The sequence below is a fragment of the Poecilia mexicana genome, unplaced genomic scaffold (genome assembly GCF_051168715.1).
Source record: "Poecilia mexicana isolate PSO_F unplaced genomic scaffold, ASM5116871v1 scaffold_12, whole genome shotgun sequence".
Taxonomy (NCBI): domain Eukaryota; kingdom Metazoa; phylum Chordata; class Actinopteri; order Cyprinodontiformes; family Poeciliidae; genus Poecilia; species Poecilia mexicana.
Genome location: NW_028263381.1, coordinates 8,281,125 through 8,305,337, shown reverse-complemented (window position 1 = coordinate 8,305,337; position 24,213 = coordinate 8,281,125). Strand labels below are relative to the sequence as shown.

Below are 24,213 nucleotides of genomic sequence, written 5' to 3'. Positions count from 1 at the left end.
TGACAATTGATCAAAGATCTGTGTTTTGTTATTACTTTGTAAGGGTGAATGGGAATTTTTTTGTGTGACCTATTTTTACTTTATGTTTTAGAAAATATCTAAATCTTGTTTGGTTGAGACTTGTTCAGCCCTCTGTCCTTCACACACAAAGACACACGCGCACACACACACACCCCATATTAATACTTGATTAAGTGAAGAAAGAAAGCTTGTAAGGTTACAGTGTTGCCGACTTAGCAGTTTCTTGCTGCTAGATTTAGGGTCTTTTCAGACTCTTATAGCACACTCTTTAAATAGTTCAATAAAAGATTTGTTGTTTGAGGTGCTTGGATGTTTTTGCAGACAGCATCTTGTAAAACGCTCAGTTGTAAAAGCATAAAAAGGCTTTGCTTCTTTATCTAAGATACAACAATAGCACTGTAAAAACATTTACCCAGACAAGCAGAAACTCTTCAGTGAAAGAGACATTTGATGAAAATCCTAGGGATTTTTTTGAGTCTTAAAAAACTGATCAGTGTCATTTAGAAACCGAGGTCTCTAGTCTGATATTTAGTTAAAATCACTGCAGTGTTTTTTTCTGACAGTGATGGGTACTTTGTCCCGACCGTAGTTTCCACAGTACATCCTCAAAATGCTGCGACATTACTTGGTTAAGAAAGTAGGTATCAGTGTGTCGCATAAATTAGCAAAACATCACTGGTAAAATCTTTTTCATTCATATACTTTAACACATATACCTACTGTCTACCACAAACTGATGTATTTGTACTGTTAAGTTTTAGTTTATTGAAATGCTTGGCTGACATTTTTTGCTTTCTGTTTTTATATGACTTGTTGATCATTCGACACATAATGTACATCAGGAAAAAAAGATCTTACATGATGTTTTTCAACCACCCCATAAACTAATCCTTGCTTTGAACATTGTGAAATGTATTAGTCAAAGTTTCAGCTCTTCAGGATGGCTGGCTTTATCAAGAGACTCCAATAACAATCATTTAAAAATACTCTGATCAGATGGAGGACTAGGAAGGAGTACAACCTGATGTTTCTAGTAAAGTATGTTTGTTACATGATGGAAACATTCGGAAAAATAAATGAAAAACTACCAAAAACAACCTTTTTTTCCTTTACAATTTGGTTTTACTAACTTCTGAACACGTTTAATTGCACTAAAGAGCAACAAACGATTACTCTTGGTTTATTCTAGTCATTTACTCTCCCATCTGGTCAAATCAGACCAGTTACCACAAAGTATCTGTTTATTATGTGGTAACCACTGCTTCCTTGCTGTACAATGGATATGTGATTTGCACTGTTTCCTCCCAGCTAGGCGACTACCAGTTTGAATCTTGATTGACGTCTTTGTGTGCAAAGTTTGAATGTTCTCCAAGGTTTTTCACACCCTTTCAGGAATCCCTGAGCATGAATGTTTGGTAAACTGGAGATCCTTTAAATGGCTGCTAGACGTTAGTCTGTGTATGGTTGATAAATGAATGTATTTTCCTCTTGAATGTGACCTTCTGGTGATCCTGGTCAGGATTAACTGGTTACAAAAAATGTATGGATGAATGGATGGTGTCTGAAAAGCTATGCTTTGTCAAACTAACAGAAATAATCTATGCACTGCTAAAATTCCTGAAAAGCAAAGTACAAGTTAAAACACACAAAAGCAATTACATCTTACATCTCATTACACTTTAATCTTTTACAATGTACTGCTGACTGTTTAATAAGCTCTTCATGGAATCAGTATCTAAAGCTCTTACATGAATTCAGCAGAGTTTGCTGATGTAGTGCATAATAAGATATACGAATGGGAAAGTCTTCTAGCTTCTCAGTTTTGCACTTGTGTGAAAAAAAAAATTCAATAAGAACATGGATAGCATTCAAACTCTGCAAGCTGCACTGCTAGAATGTGCTAACATCTATCTTTTTTTTTTCTTGCAATCATACATGACAGGAAACAAAAATCACCCAGTGGTGAACATACCCTCCGGTTTTGACATGCACACACAGCGGCCGTGATCAGAGGGCTCTCAGAATGACCCCGCTCTCAGCAGGAATCCGGGTGTGCCTGTCGCCGAACGATGATTAATGACAGAAATAAAAGGCCTCGGTGGTCGAACGTAAACCCTGATCCACATTCTGCCAGGGGATCCGGAAACCCTTACATGGCAACTTTGTGACAGTGAACGATGTTACGGCGATCATGCACCTGCTTAGCATCAACAAGCCATCGCTTCCTCCTTTCAGAGTTATTATTCCAATCAATACGGTCGGGCTGACATTTGAATGGTATTTAACGGCCTCGTTGGGACACGTGTGCGGTGGGAAGAATTTGTGTATGCAAGTGCGCCTGTGTGTGCGCGCGCGGCGTTCGGGTTGCCGAGCAAGAAGGTGGAAAGGGGAAAACGAGCGTCTGAGTGGGGCATTGACCGATGTGGGTGTCTGTAAACGCGTGTCTGCATGTGAGTAAAAGGTGTGGGGAGTGTTTGATGAAGTCCTGAGTGGATGCTGACACAGCACACATATAGACACACACACACACATCCACAGACACACCAGCCTTCTGGCGGAGGGCCTGTAGGTATTGATCACAGACACTTTTCAGGCTCAGCACAGAATCTGAGAGAGAGACAGAGAGGTTATCAGCCTAATATTCAGGGGGGCAAATCTGAAGCAAAACCCAAAATATCTTGTAACCAGCCACCGAAGCAATTTTGTTTTTGATTCTTGGCTGCATCCGCTAACATTATACAATATTCAACCAGATGAAATGACCCAGAGCTGAAATTGATTGATTCCACCGTTGTTTTTACTTGGTGATAGCAAACTGATTCGTTTCAGTTTGGTCTTCCTGGTTACTAGCCACTCAGAAAAATTAAAACTTCAATTTTTCTTTTCAGATCAGTGGCTCTTACTGAAGGAAGAAGACCCACAGTAAACTACTTACAGTATAAGATACGTCATAAATTAACGCAGAAACCACAGATAATGTTTAAAATGTATGAAAAAAGAGAAGACGAGATTTTCTACGACCTGTCCAGACATCGCTTCAGTTCATTCTGAATGCAAGCAAGAGATTATCGTCAAATACAAGGAAGGCTGAACTCTGCACATTATATGGAAAAGTTGCTTAGCTGGTCTCTATCCTGTTTAGATCAGAACCTTTTCTGTGCACCATTTTGAATTTGTGACAAGTTCAAACTTAAGATAATCACTTTGTCATTGCTTAAAAATAAGACACCACATCTACTTCTAGCATAAATTATTAAAAGATGACAGGAAGGCCAGAAAAAATGTGATGAATGCCCTTCTCATGTGTTCTTATATTACAGCTCTTAAATGAGAATCTCTGTTACCTCAGCAGGTTAAAAACTTCACAAAACTGGAGATTGTTGCATCTCTACTGAGCTTTTATTAACTTTTTTTTTTTTTTCAAGAAAATTCTTGAAATTTTTCTTCAAAACCAGAACACTGTGCTGGTGACAGCTGGTGATGGTGTCAGCATGCGCTAGATCTGATGACAAAGGACCCAAATTTAGCCCTGCGGAGAATGACTGAGGCCGGTCCGTCTTCCGCCCCAGCCACCCGCACCTCCCGTAACATTATCGCCGATCAATAAGTTATTCTGGGCAGCCGGGAGGGGTATTAGGTGATGGCGGTGGAGGGGGTCCTCAACAGTACAGTACAATCAGGAGTGTCTGATGCTTACGGCTGGGAAATTGATTCTGGGGAGCGAGACGATTAGTCAATGCTCTCTGGACAAAAGGCTAAGCTATTTCATCTCGTCTCATCTGGCCTCGGTAACATATTGGGATTTCCAATGCTTAAAATTTGAATAATGAATATTCCACTACGCCGGCGCTCCATCGGGGACAGCACACTGAAATGGGTTTTATATGATCAGGACCGAGTGGCAGTGTACCGCAGGTCGCCACGGTAATGAGATATGCCGGCGTTATCGATGGATAGAGGGTTGTAGTCACTTCCTGGCCGTATTGTCTGTCCTCGGGCTTCTGGCTGAGGCGCTTGGACTCAACCCGGTTAAAAGTAATTATTATTAGTTGACTGCTCTTAATGGTCTGAATTGAGGCTGCACAGAGACAGCAAAACAAGCTTTCTTCCAATCAATCAGTGCAAATGTTCCCTCTACAGGACGAGTCCCTTGCACGCGTGCTGTCAGAGTGTCCGGCCAAGGCCTGGCAATACAGCAGTATTATCAATATATATAGATCCCGATAAACCATTAGGTGCAAACGCAGGCAAGATTAGGTTGATGAGTGGGAGATTTGTTGACAAGATGAAACCGTCGAGCAGGCTGGCTCCGAGAGGGCAGCCAAAGGTGGAGCAAGCGTTTGGAAGTGGACAAAGACAGAAAGAAAGGTCAAACTCAGACCGATTCAGATTGGACCGAGTCAACAGAAAATGACTCAGCAGCATCGCTCAGTTCTCTCAAGGTTAAACGGGATGTGCTGAAGCACCGGCTCCAGTATGAGCTCCGAGCGAAGGTGTTTCAGTTTTTAAAAGCCCAGGGATTTATGTTCATTTCGCAGGCTGGATTCAAACTGCAGATGAGGGTATTTCCATATCACCGCTGGACCATATGAAAGCTATCTCCGACCATCAAAAGATAGAGTAGCAAAGTCTCAGTTCTATCATCATTTACATCAGTGAAATGATATTCGCTGGGAAAGGGCTCACTCATAAGTACGGCTCTCAAATTCTCCCTTATCCATTTGACCTCCATCTCTCCACGCCTGCACCCTTCGGTCCCATCTGTCCGGACTGCGGTGCAGACTATAGCGGCTCACTAGTCTGCATTATGGATTAGACAAAGGGTCATGGATTGGGCCATTTTTAATGAAATAAACAGCAAATCATATGGTGGGTCTTTATAATGGAATAAAGCAAAGGCTCCAAGCTCAGGAAGAGCCAACTAAGTGGATTAAGGCCAAGAGAGAGGAAAGGAGATGGAGCAGGATGAGGAGCTAGACAAAGTCTGCAATGTTTTTTTTTTCTTTCTGTCTTTTCTTTTTTTACCCCCACCTTTCCAGGCTTGTAATCGCTGCAGCATCAAGTTCTCTTCTCCCCGACTTCTAAATTTGATTTGATTGGAGAAGATGGCATTTAAGAGAAGCCCAGTAGTCTGAGTGTCTCTTACTGTGTTATGGTAGTTAGCTGAATCAGGTGTAAAGAGCAACAGTCAGCAAATGTGCCACATTACACCACTGATCATCCTCCCATTACGGCAGACGATGCCGGTCTGGTGCAAGCCAGGCAACGTTCATGAAGAACTATTTATAGAGTGTGAAAAATATGTAATTTTATTACTTTACTTTTTACATTTGTTGACATCTGCTGAGTGGACAAGAAAAGAAATATCCAAACAACCTACTTTGTGAGTGTCTCTGGACAGAGAGACGCTCTGTCCAGAGACTTGCATGTCTCTAATTCTGTGTAATCTCAGAATTAGAGAGCAGTCTGTGGTCAGCCTTAAGTGGCATACTCATTGATGAATGCTCATTGATAAACTCATTCAGGACAACTTGCTGCCTATTTTAGAGAGTGCTGCCTTGAATTTAATTGTGTCAATTCAACTCTGATAAAACACAGATTTTTACTTAGTGTGCAAAATCCACAACTTTTATTTGAGAAATAATTTTCGCTCGGAAAATGTGACTGGATTGTTTAAAAATAGGCTGAATACCATCATTTGTACCATGGTAGCTAAGGTCACAAAGTGACTGAGCTCTGTAGGCTTAACGCCTCCGTAGGCTCAGTCTTGCCTGAAAGCAACAACTAATTATTTTCCAGTGGTGTGAATTAGTTAAGAGCTGACCAGGCAGGGAGCGAGGTATCCAAACATTATGCCTTTTCAAAGTTTCTCTTTTTCTTTACAGGCATGTTGTTTCATGCCTGCTTGACTCGTTTATCCTCTGTGTGTCTGTGTTTCTCTCTGTGCTGTTCTGGCCCCCCCGCTGATCGAGCTAATGTGCTGAGAGGTTTAAGCTCTCCATCTCCTCACAAACTGGCACAGGAAACTTTCCGTCGCTGCTCAGTGTTCATCTTTGTTTGGGGCTTATAGTCCAGACGGAAGCAGAGCCGCTCTGTAATACTTTATCCAGCAGTAATATATATTTTTTTGCTTCCTTAAACATACTAAACTTAGATATGAAATTTTGAAATATTCTAAAGCATTACTAGTACCGTTTTCAATTCTGTGTAACGATAGCTGCTGGCCAGTGGGATGTTAGTGCCTATATTCAGTTTTCAGAATTCAAGTTCTATTACTCGAACATTTTTATTATGCTGGTTGTAAACAAATATTCGTATATAAACCGCAGATGTAATCCAACACTTCCAGCGATGGTTAGATTATACTGTTCGAGTGACGTGTCACTTTAAGGTGTGCTTGTACTTCATACTTGTTCTAGCTGCCTCAATTACTTTAACCTTAACATTTGCCCTTTTAAGACATCAGCAAATTCGTGAGAGATTCTCATGGTACGGAGTCTTTATGGAGAAAACTAGGGACTGAATTATTACGTCCCTTAATTTCAATGAATTAACCACAGAAAAAGTTCTGACACCATTAATCAATGATTTGTTAAGTCATCAACTAAAGTTTGCTCGAATTAAAATAACTTTTCTTATACTGCTCTTCATTAAAACTGTGATGACTCACATGAAACATGAATTAATAATAGCATTGAAGCCACCACTGCTAAAAATACGACACGTTCACATTATATAACCTTAATTTTTCCCCCAAAAAAACACACAAGCTTTAACTGCCTTGGAAAACTTTACCTCTATCAGCCTCAACTGTGTTTGTGTTTACAGCTGGTTTGCTGGACTTGCAAGTCTCTGAGTGTCTTTTCAGATGTCAGTGCCAACAGGAAGGATGTCTTAAGTGACCAACTGCTGCAAAGTGTCTGTGACAAACTCTAGATCCCACAGTGGAACTAAAACAATAAAACCAGCTTAAAAAAAAAAGATGTAGTCTCAAAAAGTCCACTACAGAGGCTGCTTTCATGCCAGCCCACAAAAATGAATGAAGCCTCTGTTCTGTTCAAAGGGATCCTGTAGAAACAGCAGCTTCTCTGGAGACCCAAGCATGAGTGGATCTGCCAGGTTCACCTTCTGCTTATCACAACTCAGATGTTCACATGCTGCTCACTGTAAAAATGAAAAGAAAACCAGACTGATTATGCACTACTGAGTATTGCAGAACAAGTGGTTGTTATTAAAAAATAATTTACGTCCAGAGTCAGAGGTTGTGGCGCTTCCAGGAATATGGAACGACTTTAAGAAATATTATTTCGACAATACGGTTCAGTCTTTTACTGACCTTTGAAATAATTAATGTTAAATGTTCATAATTTTGTTTTATGGGCTTTACTAAAGCAGCAAATTGCGTCGTCTAAGTGCAGCGTAATTATTGCATGCAAATCTACTTTAGTTTTGAATTGTTTGTGTTTGAGGTTTAAATAATCTCAGGTATTAAAATTACATGCTCCAGGTGGTATAGGTGTGTATACATCTTTAAAATAAAATCATTTTTTTAATAGCGTTTGGCATAATCTTTCACTTAGACTCCAATCTTTATTTTGACCAAGTTTTTTATATTTTATTTTTTATTTTACAAACTTAAAAAAAGTCCTAATGTCAAGACTTTGTACAATCCCCCTTTGACAATAATGCAGTACTTAGTTTTCTGCTATAAACTCTGACAAGGTTCAAGTGCACAGTAATAACGATTTTGAATATGCCTCTTTGCAAAATCTATTTATATTTATAACTCCAGGCTCCTCTCTTCTGTGCTTCTCTTCAGCTCACCTGACCTAACCGTTTCTCTGTTGCCTTAGCACGGAGGATGAGGTTTTCTCAGCATCCTTTATTCTTTGATTCCCACCTGAGTCATCTAAAATTGCTCGTTGTCGAAACGTCCAAACATTTGGTTGAAGTTAGAGTTGCATTTGGCTGTCTTCACTTATTCACGTGTGGTGGTAGGACAGAAATAGCTTTTTCCTTTTATAAGGTCCGAAATGTGTTTAATTGTAGTTTCTTAGATTTTAGTAACTCAAAAATACTTTGGAGGCTTATTTCCCTGCTTTATTGCCCTATTTGAGGACATGGCAACAGAAACATTGGTGTAATTCTTTTTTTTTTTTTTTTTTTGTTACAGTGTTGTCTGTATTTCACTTTAATATTGATTACCAAGATGGCAGATATTGGCAAGTTTGGGCAAGTAGCGTTTGTTTGTTGTAGCTCTTTCTGATTCGTAAAGATCAACACGCTCCTGTTTTATTTAAATGACGTGTTCTCCTGTCATTCCCATTTTGAAGAGTGTCTGAGCCACATTACATTCTTATCCCAGGGAAACAAGAAGTCGGGCTGCACACAGCTGGTAGCCCTGTTGCTTTGCATCGAGAACATCTTGGGTTCAGATCCCAGGATGTCTTGCTGCATGCAGTTTGGATCTGCTCCCTGTACATGTGTTGGTTCTCTCCAGGTACTCCAGCTTCCTCTCACAGCCCAAACACATGACTGGCTATGGTGTTTCTAAATCAACCAATAACGACTGGAGATAGGCAACAGAAGCTCCAACCACACCTAATTTCCCCTAAAAGGGAAATGTATTGACAATGACTGGATGTCCAAACAATTAATAACATAGTATATTTTTATTGCCATGAAAAATTAGCAAATAAAAGTTTTCTTTTGCTTAGCATTTTTATTTTAGAAATGTTCAGACTACAAGAAAAAACAACCTCTTTAGGGATTTAACCCATCTTTACCATAGGTGCTGTGTCTTTATTAGTGGAAGAATTACTCAGATCACACATACAAACAAAGTAAAAGCTTAACATTTATGGCCATTTATTAATAAGAAAGGTAAACTGTTGTGGAAACGTGCTCATTTAAACTTGCAAATCACCATTATATAACCCGTGTGCAGCAACACTGTATCCTAAGGGAAGGACTAATTAGACCCTTAATGGCTTTCTGCTGCTAATCCTACTTGTACAAAGGTTTATCGTTTCAGTGGAAGCATGAATGAGGACGACAGGGCAGATAGTGAAGAGTCTCTGTGACTTCTGGGCTTGCTCCACCACTGCACAAGCGAACAAGGAACAGATGCTTGCCCTCTGCCCCCCACACTCACACACCCGAGCTTTTTAGGGCCTTCAGGTTGTGTGCGTGCGCGTGTGTGTGTCTCAGTGAGCTTGTTAGAGCGACTTTGACTTTGGAGACTGTCCCTCTATTTTTGAATTACCCCAAAGTTTTCTTTTATCCGTCCTTTGCAGACGGAAGGTGAACGGATGGGAGGTGTAAGCCTGGATAAAGGAGAGAAAAGAGATGCAGGCAGATGATGGATTAATGCCTAGTTTCTGGGGACTAGCCGGGCTGTGTGATTTTGTGATGAATGATGTGCAGTGCGAGGCTCTGTAAATATTATTCACCAGTTTACATGGCCACCATTTGTCCGTCCACACAGCTGAAACCTTGCATCGCATTGAAGGAAAGCACCACTTTCTGCTCCATTATTGATGGACTTTGCTCTCTGCATGATTGGATACGGAACCTTGTGGAAGTATTCACACCTGTGGAACTTTTTCACAGCTTGTCACATTACATTTGGGGATTTTTTTATTTTCTATTTTTTTGCGATTGACCAGCAGGAGGTAGCACATTGTTGTAAAGTGGAATGACAAGAAAAACATCTGTAATAAGCATTTTTTACTCTAAATAAGTTACATTTTCTTTCAGGGTGTATTTAATTATCTTTAAAGTACACTTATGTTTAATTTAATCTCGGTATAAATCTTATGAACGCAGCTGATAAAGTCTGGAAGACGCAACATATGGGAGACAGCAAACATGTGGAAGACTGTGGTCTGGTCCTTAAATGCATCACAGCTCAATGTGTGGTGGATTCCTAACACTGCATCACTCTCAGGATATTGCTCCTATGATGAAACGTGGTTGGCAGCATCATGCTGGTTGGAGTTGATGAAAAGATGTACGGAGATAAATACAGGGCAACCAATAAAGAAAGGATGTTTGTGGCTGCAAAAGATTTGAGACAGGATGAGAGGTTGTTACAACGAAATCAACGAAAGTCCTCACTTCAATTTTGCTACCAAATTGACAATCTGTCACAAAACCTGAAAATTCCTCTGCACAGAACGCTCTTCAGAGTTATTCTACAAAAAAAAATTGGTCTCTACATGGGCAACAGCATTGGAAGAATAAAACCTTGAAACTGCAACAAAAGACAGTTCTAGAAAGTATTGACTTAGGCGAGCAGAATACAAAATACACATCGATACTTTTAGATTTTTATTCCTAAAACAATGTATAATTTAACTTGATTCCCTTCCAATTCCCACTGCTTTATGATAATCAGATTTATGATAATCTGTCTCATAAAACTGCAAAAAAGTAGACTAAAGTTTGCGATGGTAAAAAAAAAAAAAAAAGTTCAAGGTTCATAAATATTTTTGCAAGCCCCAGCATAAATGAATACTTTATATGCAGGCTTCTGCACAGGATGCCTTTACTTTGGGCTCCTCCCACCTTGCTCAGGCTCCTCCCTCCTGAGTTATCTCCCTTTGAGGCAGCCGAAGCCTTGGAAACAGATCACTTTTTAAATCATTCATGAGCAGTCCCCGGAAAAGAAAGGCACGCAGAAAAAAGCTGTGGAAACGCAATGAGGGATGTGTCATTGTTTCTTTCATATGCAATGATTTATGACACGACGGTTGTTACTGATTTGATAATCACAGTTTATTTCCTCTCAGAAAGGAAGAAAGTTATAGTCAGCGATTTTTGCCTGTTTTCCTTTCATTTCTTTTGTCTCGCAGATGACTTTTTTTTTTTGTTTTTGCTTCCCCACCCGCCTTCAAGAGATTTCTCTTCTCCTCTTCCACCTTCCCTCCTGCGTCATACCCATAAACATCCTTTTAAAAACACAAACACAGAAAAAGAATAAAAGCACTTGCACTGTGTCTTACCTTACATCTGACGAGAGGGGGCGGGGGGGAATCTCTTGATACCATAAGCGTGCTCTAAAGCTGAAAAGCGCGCTGGGAATTGTAAGTGGGAGAACATGAGGTTCAGGGAGGGTGTCCTTGAAGAGATAGCTTGTTCTCAGTCAGCCACATTAATTAGCATAGCATTATTACAGGCATGGTGTGATCAAAAAAACACACTGCCATCTTTACCGCTGAACTGTCTCTGTCATTGCAGCCATGTTGATGGGTACGGATAAACAACTCTTTAGCTGGGGCCTCAATGTGCGACAGTGAGAAAAGGCTCGTGTGTTTTAATGAGATGCGTTCCGTCTCATGCTGTCAGCGCTCTGTGGTTGATGTCTGAGACTTTTCTCTTTTCACTAAAATCTGGTCCCTCATCATGGACCTTGGGGGAGATGACAGACAGCAGCCTCCTAAGTCAGCCAAACAAATCTTCAGGGGAATGTCGTTTACACTTCGCCTCTGCACTAATAGCTTATTTGTGAATAGTTAAGAACCGTGGCTCTCGTTGGGTTTCGGCACTTCCGGCTGTCGGTGAAGGTTGCCTAAAAAGTTGAGCTTCATGTGACATTTCATCCTTACGTTTTCAGTTTTTTTGGAGCTACACTCATGTATGCCACATCAGCAGATTTAGTTCCCCCCCCCACTGTTGTTTAATCAGGTGTAAAATTAACTCCAAACAGAGACTGGATGTAAAAACTACAGGTGAGAGGTGAATTTATTCATACTGTAAGCATAAGTAGGTACAGATCAGTGTTTTATATATATATATATATATATATATATATATATATATATATATATATATATATATATAGTGAAAAACCAATTCCTACACACCAATTGCTTTGCCATGAGTGAAATATGTCTCTATATAAATATCCTCCCTCCAAAGGGAGGCGCCATTCCAACAACTGAACTTTTAAGGCGAATTCAGTGACAGATAATACAGTGGATAGCTTATATATCTAAACAGCTTCAAAATGATGTTGATTTTGTTTTACTCACAAATATTACCATAGTCTGATTCAAAAAGTCCGGACTCAAAGCCTTGATCATGTTACGGTGGTCTTACTGTTGGAGAATGTACCCAGGGTTTTGTTTTGCCTGATTATCCATACATAATTGGAAATGATCAAACTAAAGCTGCAGGCAGTTTTTCACTTCAGCCACTCTAAGGTATAATAAAATCCAAATATTTTTTACAAATTTGAGAAATTCTTTGTTCATTGCTGAATGAAGTAAAAGCAAATTAATACTTTTTTCCCCTTTTGATCAAAGCATGTACAGAAAGCAAAATGTACAGAGCTGTGACTTTTAAACCTGCAGAATAGAGATTTCTGTGTATATTTACAGCTCTACTCAACATTGATTAGTTAAAATAGTTATAAACTTTGTTTCTGTCTGTAAAAATAAAATGGCATTCTCAATTCTTTTCGGCATTAGGAAAGTGCGAAATCAATATGTGAAATATCAGTGTAAAAAAGTGGAGTTTTTATGTCAGTTAGGATCAAATCAGTATATTTTAGATGTAGTTTTGGCACCTTTTTTTTTATTTTTTTTTTATTATTTATAAATATGCCATTAAGTTGTTACAGCTGCCTAGGTTGCCATTGTGGAGGGAGTACAACAAAAACAGTAAAGCGTAGTCATTTTTTGTATTTATCCATTTCAAATCATTTATAACGAGCTGTGATTCTCATAACATCGACTTTATTTAAGGAGCAGAAATAATAAGAGGAAATATTTCTTATGTAACCACAACTTTTCATTGGAAAAAAAAACAGAAACAGAGGCGATTTCATTAACTGTAAAATTACATAGCACACTGGCCTCTGAAGACAACAACAACAACAACAAAAACTTTTGCAACACAAACAAAACCAGTGTAGAGGTTGCAGGAAAATATCACAATTACTAAATAGGGTGCAAGTTTCTGTTACCCTTCATAATGAAGCTAAGCACAGTCCTTGCTTTTTTCCCCCTTCCTCAGCTAAGACCCTCAAGTTTTAGTCCTTGTGCTAATTGTCTTGCTAAGTGCACAAGTGGGTTTTGATGCTCTCCTTTTCGCCTTCCCCCTCCTCTGTTCTTCCCTCCTCCTTTCTTCGCCTCTCCCCTGGCCCTGCAGCTCATGTAGCTTTTCACCCGCTATGACTAATGATGTTCTCTCAGTCTCAAGGTTTTGGGAGGATAATTATATTAACCCTTGTCCTCTGAATGATCCCAAGTCGGTTCCTCCACCCCAGGCGTCCTCCGCCCCCTTCGCGGTTTCTCAGGAATTAAACTGTAATTTCAACAATGGGTGTAAAAGAGCCATGAACACTATTGTGTGTATGAGAGTGTTTTTTTTTTTGTTTTTTTTTTGTCAGATTGCATTTCGCTCTACATTTTAGGGCCTTCCAGAAGATTTCACACAAATCTCGTTCAAACGAGGCAGGCTGCAAAGATGGCAGTCACTGAAAGTATTGCACAGTCAAGGCCAACAGGTCCAGGTGTGCTTGTGTCTTTAAATATTAATAATCTATTAAAAAAAATACTCCACGACACATTAGAGGTTCAAAAGTGCATTGGTTAATTTTTTATGATGGGGAAACAGACATCAGAGAAAAAGACAAAGAGATTCTGCATGGACTTTGATTCTCATCTAAGATGGTTGCTTCTCTTTTCTCTTCTTCTCTTTTCATTCTAATACATAAACAAGAAGTTGATATAGATAGCCCACAAACAGTTATATCACCCTTCAGGGGTCTACATGCTCTGCGGGGGAACAGAGAACAGGAAGGATCTCCCAACAAACCCCATCCCGTCCCAAAGTTTCTGCCTCTTCATCACTTTTTTTATTCCTCCCTTTGCCTCCCGTCTCCCATTACTACTTTCTCCGTGTTCATATCTTAAATAAGAAAACGTATAACAACCCCCGGCCCCCCAGCCCTCTCCCTCCCCACCTCCATCTTACACCCAATTTCCTCTCACCCCAGGTGTTACTCTTTGTGAGAGTGTTCATTAAAACAAATTCAGCAGCAGTAAGGAGTCTGCAGGGAGGTAACATTCTAATATCAAGCGCAGTTTTTATGGTGATTTCAGGACTTTTAGGGGAGGATGGACCGAGGCTGGGATCCTCTTCAGTGGGAGCGGCGTTAAAATGCACCGACGTGTCTGCCTCGGTGAGGCGGCGTCTGCAGTCTGTGTCATTATTCCCCTCACAATGCTATTACAATTCATGCCGGGTCTATAATTATCACCCCGCCGCCCCCCAGCAGGATGAGCCTTCACAGTGGTCATTTACTTCTGGAGGTGCCTCCGTTAATGGGTGATACATTTCAGCAAAAAATATATTTTAAGTACAACTTTTCATTAGCATCATGGGGTGGAATTGCTGATATGGTGCTTTCACGCAGCGTCCCACATCCCCCTGTAGCCTAAACGGGAGCAAAGGCGGCCAGAAGAGAGAGAGTCAGATCCTCTCGTTGGATGTTTTCAACCTTAAAATGTCCTTATTGTGTATTTTATATGTAAAAGGAGATTAATCTGGCAGTCAGGGGACCTTGGTGATTTATGTGATTATAAATTACAACTGAGGCAGCGTTAATAATGAACAAATGAAGATGCTTGGAAACAGTAAAATGAAGTTACACTTATGTAATCCTGTATCTGTTTGTTGTTACAACTTAGTGCCTATTGGAAAAAAAAACAACATACAGCTCTGGAAAAAATTAAGAGATCTCTTAAAATGATCAGTTTGTCTTATTTTACTTTTTATAGGTACATGTTTGAGTAAAATGAACATTGTTCTTTTATTCTACAAACTTCTGACATCATGTCTGAAATTCCAAGCCAAAATTTTAGTATTTATTTGCAGAAAATGAGAAATGGTCAAAATAGCAAAAAAAAAAAACAACAAAAAAACAAAAGATGCTTTCAGACCTCAAATAATGCAAAGAAAACAAGTTAAAGTTCATTTAGAAGCAACAATACTGATGTTTTAACTCAGGAAGAGTTCAGAAATCAGTATTTGGTGGAATAACCAAACATTGATTTGGTTTTTCCTCTCCACTGTCACGACTTGCATGATTAGTATGAGTGGTTGCTTTAAAATCAACAACACAATGCAGTCAAGTGTTTACTGTCGCTATGTTCTTCTCCAGGGGAAGCTGATGCCTCGAGTCACGGATGTGACGCAATCGGCTAGATTTCCTTAAATAGAAAATGTTTTAAAATGTTTTAAATGTTTTGATAGAAAAACTGAACTTGATGTGCCGTTTGATAACTAGGATCAATTAGAATGTATGGATGACTGAATTGAAGGGACTTTTTGGTAAAGTGCCTTTGGATAATGTATTGTGCATTAGCGTTATCTTAATAAACTGAATTAAATTAAATTGACCTCGCTCCATCTGAATGCCTTTCTGAAACCGCAGACTAAGAATGGTGTTTAGTCTTTGTTTTGATATGACTCTTTGACAGTTTGACTGATAACATATATCAGTGTGGTTCCAGTTCTGCACAGACACACACAAAAAAGTTATCTCATGTCCTAAAATGTATGTTTCAGATTGAAATCTAATCTAAACTGACGATACGGCTGCTCATCTCTCGTTCGTGGATGTCGAAACAACCCACAAACTATGCCACATGACATGGGCATGGAGAACAATAGCAGACAATGCAACCTCTCTTTCACTATGACTAAAAATCATTAAAACCTTTAGGGCTGGAGTGTCTAATGTCAGTCCTCAAGGGCCGGCATCCTGCGTGTTTTCGTTCTCTCCCTGGTTTATCAGCCGTGGATGAAATGATGGCTTGTTCTGCAGAACATTGACATGCTGAGGAGGCAGTAACTACCATCAGGGGCAGAACGAAAACATGGAGGATACCAGCCCTTGAGGACAGACTTTGGAAACCACTGCTGTAGGGAAAACAGATTTGTTAGATCAGAAAAAAAATGTGTGTCTATAGAGTCTATGATACAGTTTAACCAAATGGGCTCATGAAAATAGACTCATTGTTGCAAATGGCTGAATAAAATGCAGCTGCACTGCTCACTAAGGGTTTAGCTGACTAAATCACACACACTACAGCAACAACAACAGGCTTCATGGGTTGATTTTTGTCCATTTGGAATCTGATTAGGACATCCCCAGTATTGAGCAATTGAATAGATAATCTTGTTTTGGGTGACAGTGAAAAGGACCAAAAGTATCTACTAATTCCTCAGTTCCAAGGTAAGATAAATAAGTGTAAGGGGTTGATTTTATGTATACATTGCATTATTATGGGCAGAGTATTATGCAAGATCCCTAACTAATTCAAATGCACGCTGGGGTGGGCTTGGGATCACTAGTGCATCTTATAGAAGAACGCTTACATTGGGTGTTTAAGTAACAGTCTTACACTTGCATACATGAGGCGTCATCAAAACCAACAAAATCCCACTCCCTGAGAGCAACATATTACTTCCCCCTGTAGTTTGAAAGGCCAGCAAAAACAGCACACAGCTGGCATGTAACCCACACCTGAACTGCTTCAATATATGGCTCTCTCACTCTCAGCAGGCTCCGCTGCAATCATGAGAGCAGTCCTCTGAGGTCCGGATGGGGGAGCAGGACATGCCCCGGCTCCATTATTTACCTGTTTGGTCCTGTGCATACACTGCATACTTCAGAGAGCCGGCTACCTCAAAGCAAGGCCCAGTTTGCCTGCTGCTCTTTACGTGACCCAACACAGCCAATCACAGAGCCGCTCTCCGGTCGGAGCGCCGGCTCGACACGCAATAGCCATTTATTTTATGCTGTGTAAATAATTTACTCGTGAGCTTAGTCCCACAAAAGTCTCTCTCCGTATCCTCCGTCGATCCCGCATTAAGGTGCGCGGTCACAGACTGAGGCGCTTTCTTACTGAGAACACGCTGCGCTAAAATAAAGAATTATCCCAAAAACACACCAGGGAGTTCACACATTCGCCGTCCGGCATCGGCACTGCACACACTGACTACAAAGACACGCAAGGTGTGGATAGCAAAGGCAGTCAAGGTCATCCGTCCTCTCTGAATAATTTAGGATGTCTTTTTGCTTGACGTACCTCTCAATGTTTTATCCAGGGCCAAAAACATCCAGTAACCTCTTGACATTAAATATATTTAACAAGTAGAAGCGCTGGGTTTGTGTGTGTCTGTTGTATTCAAAGAGGTAGGAGACACATGGTTCTTTGGGGCCTGTTTTTTTTTTTTTTTTATGTTTGAAGACAGTCCTACAGAAAGTCAGAGGAAGAGAGGTTCAGTGGTTGCAGGGCCCCCTACTGATAGAGAGTAGTAATGCAATGCAATAACTAAAAATAATCATTAAGAGGAGACTAATCAAATCGTATTTTGCCTGCAAGAGCTGCAACGACATGAACAAGTCTGACTGTTTATAAGAAAACGAAAAAGTAGAAAAAAACTGCATTTTTTTGTTGTTGTTTTTTAAATGCCGACAATAAGCTCTGACCAGATTCAGAGTCATTTAGGAGTGTCCTGGAGCAGCTTGTATGCAAAATCAACAGATGCTCCAATCACTATGTATTCTGGGTTTGGGTCCCAGTGTAGTCTTAATAACGAGGCGGTCAACCCTGCGTTGGGGCTTTCAGGCCAAAAATGGAACAGACAGCATCTCACTTTGAAATCTATTCCTCCACAGCAGAATACAGAGCAAAAGAGGCTGGCTTTTTTTTTTTTTTTTTTAATAACTAGTAGATAATGGGTATTTTTACTGTGCAAAGTCACAGTACTATCAGCTGAAATACTGTATTTGTCTCTTGGTAAAACCAACAACAGAACTAAAGCGTCTAGTGAGCCAGGCAGGAAGAGAAACAGCATAAGAGGGAAAGCTGTGATCAGACAGCGTGATCCAGAGAGTACAGTGAGGCTTGTGAAGGGGCTTTGTTAGCTCATTCACTGTTTACTTTCTGTTTGGTCAGATGCAGTAAAGATTATCACCGCATGAAGTTAAACAGTGTTAGTGTTTTCTGATGCACCCAGAAACGACGACATGCCACAGTTATTATTTATTTATTTTTATCAGTAATGGTGTCAAGAGCGATCTAGATCCGTAGTTGTTCAAGATACTGAGTCGTTCATTTAGCCAGGACAGACTAGTGTATATTAAAACTGCATCAGATTACACAATGTTTCAAACCATTTTCAAAAATATTTTTGAACTGACCGTTTAGCTTGGTCAGTTTTTAAAATCACAAACTCATGTTTCCCACTTTTAGATCACACACTGGCTCAGATTAGCCCGTTTTCACATGTAGAAGATGTCAAAGACTGCACAGGAAACAACCTTTTTGTTGACAGATTTGTTTCTTTAGAGTTTGGCTTTTAGACATTGCACGTGTAATTGCTAATTGCAGTATTGAAATAAGGATCTCAAACTCTGGCCTGCAGCTTTTTCCACTCCGCGGACTTTTATCCAAGGAATAAGTGTTTTGTTTTTTTTTGTTTTTTTTTGTTGTTTTATTTTTTTTGTTGTTGGCATTAAAAAACAGTTGATATAGAGCTGCAGATATTTTTGATTTGGCTTTTAGGTAATGTGAAAGTCTGGAATGAGCTGACAAGACAGTGAGAAAAGTATTGGAAAGCAGTGCACTGTAATCCCTGCTCCCCGCACTCCTGCAGAGCAGGTCAGTTATAGATTATCTGTTTGGTCTTGAGAGAGAGAGAGAGAGAGAGAGAGTGAAAGAAAACGCAGATGAGAGGATGGATGGTGGTGAGAGAAAGAAAAAGACACGAGGCGTGGTAGAGAGGTGAGTGAACGTTTGAAGAGGCCCCTGTTCAGCCATGGACGGCTGCGCTCGAGGAAAATCGATCTTCTCCCTTCAGAGAAAGAAATTTATGAACCAGGAACATAAACGCAGTCATGTCCAATTAGCTGCTCTGAATTTACGAGTCGAGGCGAGGGGAGGAAGTAGGAGGAGGACGTGGTGATAAAGACCTCAGTTTAAGCCAATAAGGCGTGGAGCTGATCGTTGATCTCTGCTTTGCATCAACTCCCACCCTGCGCTTGGTCTCCTCTGTTGTGCTTCGGTCACACACACTTTGAAGACTCTTCTTTTGCCCAGGATACCGACAAGATACTATGAAGAGGTCACTAATAATGTGTTTGAGAAAATAATTAGCTGAAAACCTTTAGCATAATCTTATTATCTCATTTGCTTTTGTTTGTTTTAACCTTACACGTCATTCACAGTTTTTATGCTGAAATTGAACTAGTGGTTTAAAAACAATTAAATGTCAAAAACAACAAATGTTATCGTCACCTTTGTTTTAGCCTCTTCCACCGTACAGATCCAGCTAAACTAGAGGTTCTAAAATAATGTCCAAAATTTTGAATAAATAAGAAAAGTCAAAAAAGCAATTTGTAATAAACATATATGACTTTACACGGTAAAAGGCAAAAAAAACCAAAAAACATTTAAATGCTGTAATAAATACATTTTTGATTTTCTTTCTCTCTAATACAGGAGAAGGAAAGTAACTATTTTGTGCTTTATGAATCTTATTTTTGGCTTTTAGAGGAGCAGTGGTGTTGTGTTGTTTGCATGTTCATATTGCATTGCGGTGAAAATTGCCTTTCTTCCATCTCTCCAGTCAATTCTGCAGCATCTCCTCGCCTTTTTGGCGTCCATGGTAAATAGGGAAGAGGATGCAAAAGGTAAACCTCAGGGAAAATGTAAATATTTAACAATAATCACAGCAAAACATTCAAGAGACTTCCCACAGTTTAACTGGATGAACGCAGCAGTCTGGGAGTGAGACTCAAAGCTCTTTCTCCAAGCTGCAGGATTTCCTGGTGGTTTTAGAACAACGCTTTGCAAAACAGGAATCATCTTCTTGTTACAAAGTCGGCTCTATATGAGGTCAAGAGAAATACCTGATTGAAGGAAATATGTCGTAAAATTATGGAAACAACAAATACCACCCTCATCAGTGGCACTTTATCCATTTGACAAGCTTGAAGATCTTTTAAATGTTAATTTATTCATTCATTCATGTTTTAAAACTCAACTAACTTATTTATTTCAAACAAAAGATTCATGGCCACCTCTGGATCAGCGATGTGCGGTCAGGGGAGAACTCTCCTGTAATCCTGAAAAGTAAAATAGATGCTAATAATGATGAGAGAACATCAAATTTTTTGTATAAATTATTTTTTTTATTTGTAATGTCAAGAACAGCGATTTTTTTAATATATATTTTTCTGCAAATACATTCTGCAGAAAAATGTAATGCAATGTGAAAAATCAATTTCTCTTCGCCAGTCTTAAGACTTGAGGGAAAAAAAACTCATTCCTTTCAGGTAAAGCAGATGTATGTCAATCATCACCTAAACTCGCCCAAATCTACAGTCAATGTAACTTTTAAAAAAATCTTGAAAGATCCTGATCTGTGTCAAACCAGGCTCGTCTTGACAGGATGCAGATTGTAACAGAAATACCCAAAACTCTGTTTTAGAGAACCTCAGCACTAAGTCCCCATAGCAACCATTTTTTTATTAGCTACATATTAACCACGTCAATCCAACCCAGTGTAATTTCCCCATAATCCTCAGTGTGAAAGACCAGACTTAGAAAAACGGATGGACGGATGGATGAACATAAAAGATAGTTGGCCATTCTATCATCAGCCAGCCTTAGTTTGGCTTTAAGCCTTTCTTTCCCTTTAAAAAGCCATAAGACTCGGCGCCCATTAGACTCGACCTCTAGTGTTACTACCGGAGGTTGTGGAGCCTGTTGTGAGTTTATCTTTTTTTGCCTCCAGAGGAAGGAGGCAGTTAAAAGTGTGGAATGGTCCGTCTCAGAAACGGTTGATCGACCGCAGAGCAGAGGAGGGAGACCTCCTGTTGGGTCAGAGTTGCATCAATACAATCTGTCATCACAGGTTAGAGCTCACAAACACAGACCCTCCCCCTGCCCCTCCTCCAAGTTTCATCACTGCGAGCGCGAAGGCTGGCAGACTGTCATGTCTTTGACACGGCCGCCCTAATCTCTGTTGTACTGACTGCTCAGCCCTCCGTATCATCTAAATCCCCTCCATTCTCTCTTTAGACCTCTCTTCTCAAGCACATGTCCACAACCCAATTTACCCAAAGCACTGCTCGGTGAACACTTGTGCAACGAGCAAGAGGCAAAGGAGCTAAAAGGCCGTGGCGACACAGACCGACACGGGCGAGTCGAAGACGGAGAAAAGGGAATAAATGGGGGGAAAAAAATGAATGTATAGAGAAGAAAAAGACATTTTGGACAAAGTTCAGTGGGACTAGATGGAAGGAGGGGAAAAAAGTGAACGATAGCTGTGTCCCTGGTGAGCAACAGAGGAATGCACATAAGCTGCAGTGAAGAGACAGATAAAGCCCCATTAACTGATGCTTCCAGCTGCTTTTTTAGACTCTGCCACCACATGACTCTCCCCCTTGATGTTTGTTTATCTTTCTTGTTATTTATCCCTATAATTGCTGCATTTCTGCTGTCTAAATCAGGCATTCTCGAATCATTAAGTACTCGGGGCAACATGACTAGAAAAAGACAGACTTTCAGTGGGGGATGGACTGAGAAACACATAGCAAGATGAGCTGGAAGAAAGAAAAAGTCCAAAGCGAGATTTCAGCAGAGCACCGTATTGCAGCCATGGCTGTACCACATGTTTTTAATGAACGCTACATGTATTCAGACGTACTTTCTTTCTTCGCAATTATTATTGTTCTTTTTTATTCAACACCAAATGAGAAGGAAGCCCCCATACATTACATGCTCCTCACAACACAGCGTGTCACTAGATTACACAGATTGAATAAATTGTATTCAGTGTAAAGCACAGCGGCCATTGGTCGCATCAAATGCACATGAAAAAAAAATACCCTTATTATTTTTTTGTGAAACTGCGCACATTGGCGTCGTTAGCTGAGCTAAGCTTGCTAAGTCAGCAATCCTTTGTAAATACTTAAATATATATGTGTTTGTAATATCCCAATTAATTTGTTGCATATTCATATTTGCCCTGTGTTTCTGTGCCTTTGAAATACACAACGTCCTTGAAAAATAACGTTCCCATTTTCCCTGCCTTACCAGCTAGTTAAATTATATCATGTATAATCTAATCTCAAGAGAAGCCAGACTGTTTAATAAGTCAGAAATTTACCCAGCATGAGCCTCTCTGCTCTCACTTGCCATGTAAAACGCACAGGTGCATCACTGCAACAAAAACTACGTAATTATAACTTAAATGCCACATTAATGACCTAACAGTAACATTTCCTAATTCCATGCAAAACTGTGAATCGCCTTATCGCCTTACTTACCTGGGCATGCCGGTTTAAAATCTAAACTAATGACATTGTGGAAAAAGTAGCACACCTGGCGATGATGCAGCAGGACTGTGGATTCTCATCGTTTCCCTTTGGAGTGGGGTGCTGCCACTTTAACCCTCGGCTCTGCCTCTACGAAAGCCTCAAACTAAAGGCACAAATACTGCAAAAAATGTCAGGAGCTTTAGTGGCTTTCTTTTGTCGCTGAAGTTTACTTTTATATTCAATGCCTCTTACAGAAGCACTGCGGCTGTTTCTTTGACAAACATGAAACAAGGCTAACATTTCTCTTAGGTTAAAATAAGGCTTAATTCATGAGGAAGTTTTCTTTTTCGCTGCCTGGTCTGAGTGAAACAAAAGTAGAAAAAACAAAAAAGAAGCCAACCTAAAGTATCAGGCCTGTTTGTTCGATTTTCCTTCCTGTAATGAGAGGTTTAGTCAGTAATAGCTATGGAGCACAAACGCGTGCAGCAGGTTATAGAGATGCCTTGGATGCGGTTTCCATTTTACCATCATACATTTTGCTTCTGTGGTATAATTGGGCTTTCTCTCCACTCGTTGTCTTGTTGTGGTGTGTTCGTCGTGTCGCCCACACCCTCTACATGTGTGCTTGCATATGCATGCAAAAGACAAACAACATGGGAAACAGAAAAAATAAAACATAAAATAAGCTGCTGCCAGTTTCACAGAGACTGCACAGAGCAGATTGATGAACAAGAGCACTGACCTGTAATTACCACAGCTAATTAAAACTCCAATTTGTGAGTGGGTTCTAATGTAAAGAAGAATGAATATCCCTTCTGTTCTGAAGAAAAAAAAAACCTCTCCCCCATTTTCACTCCCTCTCCTCTATCTTCATCTAATCTGCTCGCTTCCTCCTGCCCTGAGTAACTAAAAACAATTCTGATGGATCCAGCTGTCCCATCTTAACATCCTTCAGCTCATTGCTGCACTCCTGCTTTGATGACTTTGCAGCAACGGCCGACATCTTGCACATTAACATACGATTGTTCCCATGTATTATTTGTGCGCGGAGGGACTGGAAAGAGGGACCGGGGAAAATCCCAGAGCAAGCTGTCAAATGCAAGAGTGAGAGCGGCGAGACGCATAACTCCGAGAGTCGGAGTGTCACATCAGTCATGCGGAAGGAGTGCGAGGCTGGAAGTACTTGTGGTCTTTATCGGTGGTACTGCGAGGTGGAGGTCAGAATATCAGGTCAAGGGGATAAACGCGCCCGAGCGCGACTCAGACGTCTCTAATTATTCTGCCTTGCAAAATTGTTCATCCCGCTTGAAGTTTTTCACTTTCGCATTTCAGCTCTGGATTTTTATGCATTTTATGGGCTTTAGAAGAAAACGGAGCACAATTGAGAAGTGAGAGAAAATAAAATTTTTCACTTTTTGTTTTCACAAATAAATGTTTAACCCTATAAGACCTAAGTTTCAAATGGACGTTTTTGCTTATTTTAATTGTACGCAGTTCTTTAAATGAGTAAATATATATTTGCCCATTTATCTATAACAACCGGGACTTTCAATATCTGCCAAGTAATTTTCACAATTTACCCTTTATTAAAAGACCGCCCCTCAGATTAATTTCACTCCCTGCTATGGCGGGGGCCAAATTACCATAGTAACCCGAGATTGGCTGGAAAGGTCAACGTCTCCCCTTTTAGAAACCGTTGATAGCGCAAAGTGTGGTGGAATTACGATACTGCAAATTTGGCTGGATCGTCGCTGCTGCATTCGGTCTGGAAGGGTTAAAAAGTGTCAGTGGATGTGCATTCACACATTCGCCTTCCAATCAGCTCAGTGCAGCTTTCCAACAGG

The 24,213-nt window shown here is 40.2% G+C and overlaps 1 protein-coding gene across 1 annotated transcript in view; it reads left to right on the top strand.

Moving 5' to 3' along the window:
* ntng2b (netrin g2b) overlaps positions 1–24,213 on the top strand; it is an 82,727-nt gene that overhangs the window by 16,370 nt on the left and 42,144 nt on the right. The gene's annotated exons all lie outside the window — the stretch shown is intronic.